Source organism: Pleurodeles waltl, chromosome 2_2, assembly GCF_031143425.1.
Source record: "Pleurodeles waltl isolate 20211129_DDA chromosome 2_2, aPleWal1.hap1.20221129, whole genome shotgun sequence".
NCBI classification, from domain to species: Eukaryota; Metazoa; Chordata; class Amphibia; order Caudata; family Salamandridae; genus Pleurodeles; species Pleurodeles waltl.
Genome location: NC_090439.1, coordinates 346,824,525 through 346,838,669, shown reverse-complemented (window position 1 = coordinate 346,838,669; position 14,145 = coordinate 346,824,525).

The following is a 14,145-nucleotide window of genomic DNA, read 5'->3' as shown; positions in this document are numbered from 1 at the left end:
GAAGAAAGTGGCGAGGGATTCGCATAGATCCTGTGAGGGCGTGACGGCGTTGGCGTTGGCGCTGGGATTGGAGAACTCCTTGATGATGCTGAAGAGTTCTCTGCTGTTGTGGCTGTTTTTGTCCAGTCTGTCGGTGAAAAAATTCCTTTTGGCAGCACGGATCAGGTGGTGGTGTTCGCGGGTAGCGTTCTTGAGGGCGGTCATGTGGTCAGCGGTGCGGTCCTTGCGCCAGGCTTTCTCAAGTGCGCGACAAGTTTTCTTTGATTCTTTGAGGGTGTCAGAGAACCAGAGGGGTTTCTTGGTGTTGTTCTGTCGCTGCGAGCGTTTGAGGGGAGCAAGGTTGTCTGCGCAGTTGGAGATCCAGTTTGTGAGGTTGAGGGCTGCGTCGTTGGGGTCGGTAGTGAGGGTGGGTTGGTTGGCGGCGAGTGCGGAGAAGAGTTGCTCTTCAGGGATCTTGTTTCACTGTCGGCGAGGGATGGGTTGAGTGCGGAGGTGGCGGGTCTCGCGTCGGAATGTGAAGTGGACGCAGCTGTGGTCGGTCCAATGTAGGGCGGAGGCGTGGCTGAAGAAGACGTGTTTGCTGGCGGAGAAGATAGGGTCGAGTGTGTGTCCGGCGATGTGGGTGGCAGTGTTCACCAGTTGTTTGAGGCCGAGGTTGGCGAGGTTGTCGAGCAGGATGGTGGTGTTGGGGTCGTTGTTTTGTTCCAGATGGAAGTTGAGGTCGCCTAGGAGGATGTAGTCCGGTGAGGCGAGGGCATGCGGGGAGATGAAGTCGGCGATGGCGTCGCTGAAAGGGGCGCGAGGTCCGGGAGGACGGTAGACGAGGGATCCTCTGAGGGTGGTCCTCGGGTCGGTGCGAATCTGAAAATGCAGGTGTTCAGCGGCGAGAGGGGAGTCTTCAGTGGAGGTGGTGACGCTGATGGAGTCTTTGAAGACGATGGCGATACCTCCTCCTACTTGGTTGGTGCGGTCTTTCCTGGAGATCTTGTAGCCTTCGGGGATGGCGGTGGCGATGTCTGGAGCAGAGGAGGCGTTCATCCAGGTCTCCGTGATGAAGGCGACGTCCGGTGCTGTGGAGTCTAGGAGGTCCCAGAGTTCATCGGCGTGTTTGTGAACGGAGCGAGCGTTGACTAGGATGCACTTGAGGTGGTTGATGGCGCGTGGGCTTGTGGTCGTAGTTGTTGCGTGGTGGAAGATGCGTTTGCAGGAGTTGCAGGCAAAGGGTCCATGGGTGCGTTTGGGGTGAGCTTGGAAGCAGGTGTTGGAGCGTCCCGGGTTGAGGGCATGGAGGGTGGTGGGGTTGTAGCGGATCAGCGGGGCTTGGGAGAGCTGGGGACCAGGGGTCGTGGCGCTGGGCGCGGGCCAGGCGCGGACGGGCGCCATATGAACTAGGGGGGGGGGAGGGGTCAGCTGGGGGCGAATGGGAGCTGGGGGGCGGGGGCGTGCAGGAGGTCGCGGTGGGAAAGCGCGAGGGAGGGGGGGACAGGTAGAGTGAGAAGAGCTGGGGGAGGGGGGTTTAAGGGTGGAGGGGGGATCACATCTCAACTGTCTGATTTCAACTCTGGCCTATGGCTCTGTAAAAAGTAGCTTGACCTGATAAACTAGTCCGTCCCCTATCACCATTTTCCTCAGGCCAGTGAACATATATGCCTATTTCAGCATATCAAATGCCTTTTCAAGGTCCAATACCAGGCAAGCAGTATAGGAATGTAGCCCCTTAAAGCATCCAATGGAGTCACCACAAATTAAGCAATGTAGATTTCCCTTGAGTAAACCCATTCAGGTCCTCATGGACTAAATAGGGGATACAGGTCAGCAATCGCATGGCCAATACTTTACTGAGGATTTTATAGTCAGACTCAAGGCCAGGGGAGATAGGAGCCCACACCCAGTGGGTCTGAGCCTGGCTTAGGCAAAGAGAACAAAAGCTCTCCTGCTCCGTGACGGGCCACATCGAAGTTGGTGTCTGATAGTGTGTGCAAAACTCCTTGTGAATGTCTGCATGGGAGTAGGCAACCCACATAGGACCAGTACGGATTGCTGTAACTGGCTGCTACTCGTTTCAGGAGCTAACCGGCCCGGCTTGTCCTCTGCATGAGTTCTAGCCTGGTACACTTTGTAGTCCAGGCAGGCCACGGAGAGAGGGGCATGGTGGTCCCATGCCTCGAGCAGTGCACTCGCCTCTTTATCTTTGTGCTCATCATATAATAGCCTGTAATCTTGCTACAACATTAATTTCCCACTTGCGCAGAGAAAATAGCTGAGCATTGCCAATACAAAATAGATAGACTTTTAATGTCGTGGCCTTTTTTGAAGCGTTATTTTGTGACTGTCACATTCTGTCACTTTTGTTTTTACTAGATTTAAAGCTGTACGTACCTGAATGCTTATAAATGGGTGCTATTTATGATTACTAGGCCACGTGTGAGTGTACATAATTTAATACTAAAACAGATTTTATGAAGTCTTTCTTTGAACAGTTAAACAATGCATTTTGCTTTTGCCATTGAAGAGTTCCTGTCTGGTGATTACTTGTCGATGACTGTTTGCCCTTAAGCCTAGACCATTCTTTCCTGTGACATGCAACATTGACGATTTACATTGAGGGGCTGCCAACTTTCCAAAACACAGCCTAAGCCGCAAATATAAACAATAACTTCCTAACAACAACTGGATTAAACAGGACCGAACCTCATTAAAATGAATGCCAGCCTGCATGAGCGCGCGCACACGCACGCACGCACTCGTTCTTTGTGCCTTTCCATTGATAGTCAAATATTGTCCTTGATTTCAGAGAAGCAGTTGGGTAATAATAACGAACAGTAAATGTATGTAGGTATAGAGAGAACAATCCATGAAACCTGGGCATTTTATCCGAAACACGTCGAAACGTGGTTTATTTCTTAGATTATGCGTTGCTGTCAAGAATTTTCGATTCTACTGATTTGCTACTCATACCTCCGGTTGTCGGATAGCATGAACATTTCTGTCAGAATTGACAAGATATTTTATGCCGCTTGCTTTTATTCTTGTCCCAATTCCAAATGTCTATTGTAATTTATGTTGGGAACTTTTGTTCCCAACATGAATGAACATTCTCAATTATGCGTGAGTCCCAAATGTAAGCACACTTGGGACAGTATCATGATATACTGAGCAGACTCAGCAGGGGTGAGCCGAACCCCAATTTTTATGCGCCTGCAGTGTGTAATGTCCATTTATTTAACCACATATTTCTTAGAGTTAGGGCAGCTCGGAAACAGCGAGCAGGGTATGCCTGTTTATCATTTTTGAGCTCTGATGGTTAAAATAATGCACTAACTCCTGTGGCGGCTGCCACTCAATGGGGATGACAGAGCAGGGGAGGAAAAAAAGTATAAAAAAACGCTTACCTTCGGGGTAGACACGTTCGCCTCCCCGGGGTAGACACGATCGCCTTCCCTCCGTCTTCCTTCTCTTCCAGGCTGCACATAGGCTCCCAGCTAATCGCGAAGCTGCTGTCAGCAGCATGACAGCAGTGTCATAATTGGTCTGATCGGCCTGCTTCACCACCCAGACTGGGAGTGGGAGCCTGCGCATGTTCTCCACTCAGGCGTGCAATACAGCCAGGCAGTTAACATGCAAAGTGCGCATGTTTGTTTAGCTGGTCCAACATGGACGGCCAAACAGACATGCACACTTTGTGCTGCAAAACACCTCCTGCAGCACTCTTCTGCCCCCCTCCCTCCAGCCTACGCCCGCCCTTCTGCTTACTCCCAGAAAAAATATATATATTAATAACATCACGTTATTATCATTTTATTTTTCCTTTCCCCACAATCCGCCGTAGTGGAGGAGCTGCCCCTGACTAACTCGGAGAATTATCAGGTTAAATGTATTTCCTTTATATATTAAAGGCGCATAAAAACATTGCTCGACTCTCCCCTGATCCACACGACCCATCATGATACAGCCCAAGTTCAGATCAATTTGCAATGTAGGCAAAACAAAGGCAAACAACACAACAGGTCTTAGTGCCCATGTCAAACATTATTCATACTCTCCTGCCACAGTGAGGCTAGTAGACTGCATCAAAACCAACAGTAATGTCTATTGCAGACCATGATTACTAATTGATGGCTGGCAATTTGAATAAAGCGCACTTGCAGAGTGCATGAGTATTACTACTTCCAGGAGGTGGTCGATAGAGGTTTCTCAGTACTAGAACAATTTGTAAGAAATTACAACAAAAATGCGGTGTGGCGCAGAACATCATGGGTCCAATATCGTTTGACCACAAAATAGTGTCCTAAATATAGTTTCTAAAAAATCACACCCCTGGAGTTGATTTTGTACTCCAGTGGGGTAAAATGTTTGCAAATAACATTTGGGCCATGAGGTTTATGCACAACGGTATTCTCTTATGAATTTTCCGATATTCATTCAAAAAAGGGCCTAAACATTTTATTTTGCACCACAGTGTAACATATGTAAAATCCATAGGTTTTATTTGAAGGGCTGTATAGACATGGGAAATATTTCAATGTTTCTGCGTCTGGAATAGTACCCAAGAGTGTTATGTATCCACAGGATCATATCATATGATTCAATTCTATTTGTGTAATGCTCTCTCAGGGCAGAAAGCAGAGCTGTACAGTAATAACAGCCCTTGATTTATTCAGTCATGATGCAGATTCGTAGGCCCTAGATTACAAGCGGACTTCTTAATAATCAGTTCATCCCTGGTGCAGGCAGGTTTTTGGGTATCCTGCTCAGGGTATCACATATATCTTGCGAAATTCCTATAAATGGGAAGTAGAGAAACACTATGTGCCTCATTTAAGAAATGATGCTTCGCTGCCACAATGCAGCAATGCGTCAAAAATGTTAACACTGCGGTGCGACAAATCCTAATGCCATGCTATCTCTGAATTTACAAATTGGCACACTATGGCGTTAGGATCTTGGCTGCATAAAAAAAATGACGCTAGCCACTGCACTAGTTTGGAAGCAAAAATGACGCTACTGCTGCAAAAGTGACACTAGGCTGAATTGCAGCACGTAATTTGATGCAAGCTGTCCCAGCGTCAATTTTGAGCACCGAAAGTGTAAAAAAGAATGCTACATTTAAAAAACAAACAAAACAGGAGACACTCCAGAATCAAACATGGAGAACCCAGAACACCAGAGACCCCAGGACAACCCCAACAACCTCAATACTAGCCATGTTGTCCATACAGACTCCCAGAAAAAGGAGAAGAGCAAGAGAAAGTGCAAGTTCAGTGAGTAGGAGAATACAATCCTGATCACTGAGGTGAAAGAGCACCAACATTAGCTCTTCATCACCTCAAAATTGTCATTAGGGAGGAAAGAGGCCATATGGCAGCCCATTGTCTACAAGATCAACAGTGTGGCAGAAGTCAAGAAGACGGTTATTGACTGTAAGAAGGGCTGGCACTATTTCAAGCACAGAACAAAGGAGAAACTGTCCAGGAACAGCAAGGCAGCATTGCAGGCTGGAGGTGGAAGTCCTGCCCACCAGGAGCAGCTGGATGAGTTGGAGGAGATGGTGGCAGCCTTCATCCCTGAGGAGTTGGTGGCAGGAGTCCCAGGACAGGGCAGTGCGGCATATGATGAACAACAAAAACCACAGGCTTAGTTGCATCAAGGGGCAAGGTGGTAACTAGTCAGTGGCATAAGGTGCAGGCAGGTATGTCCCGGAGCTAAAATAACACTTCCTGCAGGCCAGAGGGTATTATTCTGTGGTACTTCTGGTTAAACAGCAATGACAAGTAATACACAGTGACGTCCCACAGTTTGCACAGCCCAGTCCTGATCCATCACCTCACTCTTGTTATTGTGTGAAGTGCAGCATCAGTCCAGGTTTACCTTACTTGGTAGTCTGCCACTTGCACTGCAATGTAGAACAGTACTCACCAAAACTACACATACCACAATACACTGCAAAAACATGTATTGGAACAATACACTAAGCGTGCAAGCTGCTACCTTGTACAACCTGAATGTTACAAGGCAGGACACTTTGTACCATGTAGATACTTGGTCTCACTTGCACACTATGCACACTATGCACACTATTATAGAATTTAAGTCCTCAGAATGGAATGGCTGTGTCACAGGAGAAAGAACTCATCTGAGAGGGGGGCCAGGTGTTGGCAATGGGAGACATCCACACATAGGGACATGACAGGAGACATGACCATAGTAGCCTGCATTAAACCATATTGCTCGTAGCTGACATGGTGGGCAGGGTGAGTGCACACAGGTGTTACCTGCCATGGAAAGGACCACAGGAAATCCTTGCAAATATTCAATTGGAGGGGAGGGGGAAATGTAAGAAGTGCACACCACAGGTCCATGTGTGTACAAACTAATGATGATGTGTGCTCATGGCGGCGCTCTGCTACTGCTCTGCATAGTAGGTGCTGACTGTGCATGGCAAAATTTCCTTTGCTTTGAATGGGAATACTGTGCATACTGGGGAGGTGGAAATGGACATGTGTACTGCTTTGTAGCTACACAAATACACATGCGCGTCTGGGTCTAACTGGAACACTTGTGTCACACCTGGGAAGGGATGGCAGAGAAAATCCCATTGGGGAACTCTAACCTACATGTCATGTGGACTGGGGAAACATGTAGCATATGCCAGGTGTAGAAGGCTGGTCCTCTATGTAGTTTACAAAACTAGGTACACTGTGTAGGGGGTCCAGGCAAACACACGTTGGTTTCCAGAGGCAAACACTAGATCACCTAATGCTCTCATTTTTTAGATAGCTCAATCGAGCAGTTAGGCCAGTCTAGGAGAAGTGCAAAGCATTTGTACTCACAGTATCAATCATGCATCTCACACATTCGAAGGAATAACTCAAGACCAATTTATAAAAATACTTCAGATTTTTATAGAAATGTTAAGACCAAGATTATCAAAATTGGGTAAGTACTTTTTTAGAACTGAATTTTTGCAGTTTTAACAAATTCTATCTTTCTGTGCGTAAGTACGCATCACACAAATCAATAGGCAGTCACTTTTAAAAATGCATATAAAATCGTACAGTTGTGTTACCTGGTTCCACTTTTGCAGATTGGTCAAGGTCATCAGTGGGCACCCTGTGCCAGATGGAGAGCCTTGGGCGGCTACCTGTTCCGGTGGTAGCAGCATTGAAAAGTCTCTAGGAGCAGGTGCAGGGCCGCAGAGGGGGTGACCACTTAGAAAAGGGTGGTTCTTGCAGATTTAAAGGTGGTGCCTTAGGGTGCCCTTGGGGTGTTGCGGTTGCAAGGGGTGAGGGTCCCTTGGGGCACAGCTGATTCCTCGTTGTGGGGTGCTGGACGGCCGGGTGCAGGGTGAGCTGGTGATCCAGGCAATGGAGCCCTTTTTCAGCTGAAGGTAAGTCTCTTTGAGGGTTGCTTACAGGACAACGGGGCACTCTAGCAGGAGGTCTGCATTGTTCCTGAAGTCCCTCGACTGGGGCTTCCTCTTGATCCTTTTTCAGCTCTATGGGAGCTGGTTTTCTTATTGTCTGACATCAGTTGATCAGTACCCAGGGTATTAATATGGTATATCCATCAGAAGGCGCAGTGCCACTAAACTTGTCACACTTTCAGGGGATAATTGGTATATTGTTGGGTCCAGCTGCAACTTCCGTTTTTGGTGGATATCGGCTGGTCAGTGAAGTGACCCTCTCTGGGTTGCTGGTTTTTTGTTGGTTAAAGAGAGGTACCTCCACTCAGAAGGGATATCTTGGGTGATTTGTGAAGCCTGGAGGTTCTCTGGGTTCCTTGAGGTCAGTCCATTGTCCAGCTTTTCCACAGCACGATTGTCGGGTCCTGGGTACAGCAGGCATGATTTGGCGCCTTTTTCTAGTGCAGCAGGTCCACAGTTCTCGTGCCTTGGTTCTTGTTTGGGCTGGTCTTCTTTGTCCTTTCCAATCTGATTATCTGGTCTAGGGATGCCCACTACATACTGAATTTATGGGGTGTTTTAGGGGGAACCTGGTAGTGTCCAATGGGACACTTACCTTTGAGGGCTACACCAACTATAGTGACCACTTCCTGTGGGAAGGATCACTGCCCTAAATCTAACTGGCTATTTTCCTTCTATCCAAGATAAAGGAAAATGAAATAGAGGGTTCACCTCGCAGGCAACACCTTAGAGGTAGTGAATGCCAGGTGAGGCCTCTCCTCCCACACTTTGTTAGGTTTCCTGCCTTTGCTGGTGGGGGTTTGTATAGGGGGATGCCAGCAGCTGCTAGCAGCAGGATTGGAGGTCGAGTTTGAAGGCCAGTAAGCCCTTGAAGCTCACTGCCAGGACACTGCACCTTCCTGAGGGAGGGGGTGTTAGCTTAAAAACTAGAGAGATAGGGCTCTCCCCCAAGGTTTGTAAATAGGGTGTCTGGAGATGGCATGCTGGATGGAACCAGTCAGCAACCATGCCAGGATAGTTAGCTTTTGTAGGGGGCACCTCTAAGGTGACCTCTGGGTACATTTAGGGATAAATCCAATACTGGTACTAGTTTGGATTTATCCTTTTGAGTTGTTTGATACTAAACAACCCAGGGTTCAGAGTTGCTATCATGTAGCTGGGGAACTCGTGTTGACCAGTGTCCAGCACATGCATTAAAATGCCTGCTGTGTTCACTCACTGTGTCACAGGTTTGGCAAAAACACAGTGGAGGCCTATTGCTCATGCGGCTATGCCTTCACATATATTATGGAGCACCCTGCCTGAGGGCTGTAAGGCCTGCCAGAGGGGTGTCTTACCCACAGTTAATGGAGTGTATGGTGGACAGGGCACATACAGGCAGTGTGCCATGCCAAGTTTGTGTTCTTAGGTTTGCATCAGACCACTCAGCCTGCGATGGCAGTGCTGGGTGCATCTGGATGCATGGCCCTAAAGGATAACACAATCAGTGCTGCTGCTCTCAGAGCCTACCCTTAGTACCCAGTGCCCTAGATACCTAAGTACCATTTACTAGGGACATATAGTGGCAGCTAAAGTTATTTTCAATTATCTTTACAATGTTTTAGGGACAGAACACTGGCACTGGGAACCTGGTTAGCAGGTTCCCAGTGCACTCCAGTCCAAGTTGCATTCAGAACCCAGGCAAAATGTAGGGCAGGGGTTCTGCAACAAGGTGGCAGTTTCCCACACTAGGAGAGAGTCTGATATAACATTGTCTCATTGTGCCTCATGTAAAAGTTGGAGGATGTCAAACAGGAACTGCACAAGGGATACCAAGAACCACTTAGCCATCACAAATGATTGGACCCATGCAAGAACCCAGGCCGAAGTTGGTGGGCCTACCGATGTAGAATTCAGTTGTAGGTACTTGCCACAAAGTACATCACTACTACCATGTGGGATGAGGCCACAACAATACCATTATATAACCAAACAACATGTATGACCACTGGATATGGTCATGCATAATACATGTGTTTTAGGCATGTGAGAAAGAATGTATGATATGTGTAGGATCACTGTGTGGCACTTAGCCATGTACCAGGACCCAAGAGTGGGTGATCAGAGGAGGCATCCACATACAGTGCCGTGGACCTGAGTCACATGACATGTGATACTCTGTAGATAAACAACTCTGATCATTATGATAAGGGGGAATGTCAGTGAGCTAAACTACCCAGTAGGATAGTGTTCATCCCCTCAGAGTAGGCTTACAGGGCTTGTGAGAACAATGCAGAGATACTGTCCTATATAATGTAAATACTGTGAAACTTCACATCAAAACTTATGTCTAACAGATGTACTACACATCACTGTTGAAATGAGGGCCTCATGTATGAGGAAAGGATGCAGCATGCATGGTTACATTGTGTTTACTGAAATACAACACATCACTGTACTTTCTTCAGCACTGGTGCATACACTGCTGTCTAGCGCCAGCACAGGCACCCTTACACCATGGTGCAAGGGTGCCTGCGATGCACAGGACACCTTCCTATACATAAAAAATCATTGATGGTGTCTTGCTCTTCCTATGTGGGCTACAGAATGCAGATTTAGGAATAAATGGGGAGAATATTTGTATTTCTCACAGTTTCACCACCTGAACACCACCCCTGATGTGGTGTAGGAATCTGATGCATTACCAGACTTGTAAATCAGGGAATGCATCAGATTTCTTAAGATTCCTTAAGATTCCATGGGTGTTGGCTGGGAACACCTATAACAACACCCATGGAATGCACTTTTCAGGGCCATATTTACAGGGCCACAAGGTGGCTTTGCATGGCCTTGTAAATATGGGCTGGCACACTGCCATTGGAGCATAGAAAAATGACACTCCACTTGCGCAGTATGCTGCTAGTGCCTTGTGAATGAGGCACTGAAAGTGCTACATTTGAAACCTTGAACGTCAAACTGATTACTCATGTCAACATCTAGCCAAGTGTAATGATTTTTGTGTTTTGACCACTGAATCCACATTGCACTTAGCCTAGCAGCATACCATCACATTAGTGACCACCAGCTTCATTTTTCCTATTGACTTTATTTTAGCACTATCTACTGCCACGTTAAAAGCTGCAAGTATTTTTCCACATTATACAATGTGCTCATGGTTTTATTCTGCATGTTTGAATGTTCTTTCCCACCAAGGGCTTAGGCTGATAAGATACTAGCACGGCAGGGATCGGTTTTGGTTTAATCAAGGGCACCTTGGGATTCTGGCCAATTCCTGACATGTTCTTTTCAAAGCTGACCTAAAGTAATCAGCATTTTTTAACAATAAACGTATGCGTTGGGAGGGAGTTTCTAGAAATCTCCTCTCTTATTTGTTCAAAATATGTAAGAGGCCAAAACCAGATGGACCGGGGAGTGACTCAGATATTGGACATGCTCAGGACGCTGAGATGTGTCATCCTTCCTTTGAGGATAATTGATCTTTCTATCCGCGATCGATTCTGGGATCTGGCGATCTGATGCTGATTAGGAGGGAGATGAAGAAGATTTGCCCTAGCCTCATGGTGATGCATTTTTTAATTCATTATTTGCTTTGCATTGTGATATAGATACATATATTTGCTGTGTATTTTGCAGTGGAGAATCATTTGTACATGTTTTCATTTCATTGCAGTGACCATTTTTAAATGTGTACTTTCAGCATGCTGATCTCCTTTATGAACCTTGTGAAGTGAATTAATAAATGTCTTCTTTAGACTAAGAAGAGCATTCCCGAGATTTTTGTCAGTGCATGAGTGTTTCAGCTTGGTCTTTAGTGAAGCAAAACATTTTGGCGTAGTCGAACAGTCTAAAGGGAGGTTGGAGGTTGAAAGTTTACGATTTAAAAGTGAAAATATGTGTGGCAGAGTGCCATAGGAAGCACTGCAAACCTTTTCTGAAAATGCATGTGAAATTAAAATGCCTTATGATGTCTTGCCAAACGCATTTTCTTGTTTATCAGGACTGTCTAAATTTTGAGATGGGTGCTTGGATAAAACAGAGTTATTTACTGGTCTTATATGTTTAAAAAATATGCTTTTTGAAAGGAATGATGAGCCTTTTGTTCTTAGCAGGAGGGTTTGGATACTTTTGTCTGCTTACAGAAAAATGCATGAGAGATGTAAGCAGTTAGAATATGAAAATATGAAATTACAGAAACAACTTGATGACACAATAAATACTGTAACTATGTCTTGTCAGAATTAGTTATTACAAGATAAGGATGATATCTACCGAGCTGTCACAGGGAAAGCTGATTTTTCACATTTCAGTAATGAGTAGGTTAAAAAAGGTGGGAGCCAGTGTGAGCTATACGAGCAGAACGTAGTTCGTGCTCAGTCAATATTTAGACGAAAAATACAGAGTAGCCCACAGATTTTGGCAGGAGGTGAAATGCATTCTTTAAAAGATTACACCCAGCAAGAAGTTAAGGATGTTAAAGATATATTCCCGGAGCTTTTGCAGAGTAAAATGTGGCCAGGACATAGAGAGATGTTGATACAGGTAAAACAAAAGATTTTGGAGTTTGCTACTCCTCGCACTAAGCAAGAGACATAGGGATTCATGTGATTGTTCGACTTTTGGAGATAGCATCACCCTCATCTGAGTAAAGTCTTAACCCTTTGGTACAAAGTGACCAGTAAAAAGCATGAGTTTGAGTGAGATGAAAAGCAGTAGTGCGCTTTTGATATGGCACAAGAAGCAATTCAACAGGCTTTAGACTTGTGGACAGTGTAGCAAGGAGACATTGTGTTGCATGCAACTATCCAGGGACAATATGTAAATTGGAGCAGGTGGCAAAAGCAGGGAAGAGTAGGAGAGTCCCTGGGATTCTGGACTAAACAATTATCTGAAGGGACTCAGAAAAACTGGAGAGAGCATTTAAATGAAGCCCTCCACATTCTGAATAACAGACCATTACAAAATTCTGAAACTCTCCTGATGTAACCACATTTGATGACCAACACCATTGTGTGCTGGGAAATAAAACCTAGAGCCACACCAGAATCTGCAGGTCTTGACCTACATGCTTACAAAATTGCCCAACTTGTCATAAGTCCAGTGTATGGAGGATTGGTGAGGAAAAGGACTGCCCCAGCCCTTCTGATAGTACAAGGAAAGGGAGGGTTTGGTTCAACTGACAAAAACCCTGGTGCTAAGGTATGGGTGGAAACCCCAAAAGGTTCTCCAGAACCTGCAGAAATTATAGCCAAGGGCCCTAATAATGTCCTGCTGATCATAAAACTGGGAAATGAACATGGGAGCACTTTTCAGCTGATAAATGTTATTTGCAAGAAAGATCATATTTGTTTCTTTTACAGATCATACTACGACTAGCCTCTGACCAGGAGTGTGCTGCATGGTCTCCCTTTGGGCGCATGCATGTGGGGTCAGTAGGGACCGCATCCCCAACCTGAACCTGATTGATCAATCAAGTTGGCCACCACCCCTGCTGCTTTTGAATGGCAATACCTATGGATCAATTTTGTGCAAGTTGTGCTTCACAGATCAAAGTTCTGCATGGGAATAATGCAGAGTACCATGGATGTCCTATCAACCTGTTTGATTACAATTCTAATGGAACCAACAACATGGCTTGTTATCACCTGGTGACTACTGCCAGTCACATTAAACATGTTCAAGTTGCCAGTTGGCTGACTATTCTCGTATGGGAACCTCACTTTTACCTACATTCCAGCAAACATTATAGGTGGACCGTGTACCTTTACATGATTATGACTCATGTTGTTTCCATCTAACTCTATACCAACTCGTTATCCTAGAGACACTATTCAATTAAGTGAAGTCTGATTCAATTACTATCCCAATCAGAATATATAAGCTTAAGGCACTCATTATGAACACGGCGGTAAACACCGTCGACCGCCATGGTGATGGTGAACAGAAGATCTTCATTTGCGGTGAACAGAAACCTTCCATATAATGATGCAAAAATCAGAAACCGACAAAAATCTCCCTGCCACCAGTCACTGCCAGGACCTTGTCGGCGGAAATGCTGGATCTCTCACCCCGCCACCGCTGAGCACACAAACACCCTGCCCTCCAAATAATGAGGCACAAATCACTGTGGCAGTCAGTGGAAGATGAACGACCATTGGCGGTATAGACCACCATGGGCGTCAAGTGGACCCAACAGTAAGAAATGCATACATTGGCAAGTTTGAAACCCACACACCTGACAGACATCCACAACACTATAAAACACTCACAGACACACCCACAATCCTTTGCATCGCCAATAGGAGAGGCCAGATTGACAATACTACAGGCAGACACTGAACGCCACATCACACGACTCACACACCCAACCACACAAGAGTACCCTCACCTAGATCCACACAAGACACCATTCACAACACACACCATGGCACCGCCCCAAACACCTACGCTTCGTAGAAAGGGAGCTAAGGACCATGGTGGATGAGATGCTGAAGGTCGAGCCACAATTATTCGGGGCACAGGTCCAGCACACACCCATCGCCAGGAAGATGGAGCTATGGTAGATAATAGTCAACAAGGTCAATGCAGTGGGACACCATCCACGCACCAGGGATGACATCTGCAAGAGATGGAAGGATCTGCGTGGGAAGGTCAGGTCCATGGCATCCTGGCACAACATTTCAGCCCAGAAGACTGGGGGAGGACCTCCATCAACACCACCTGAC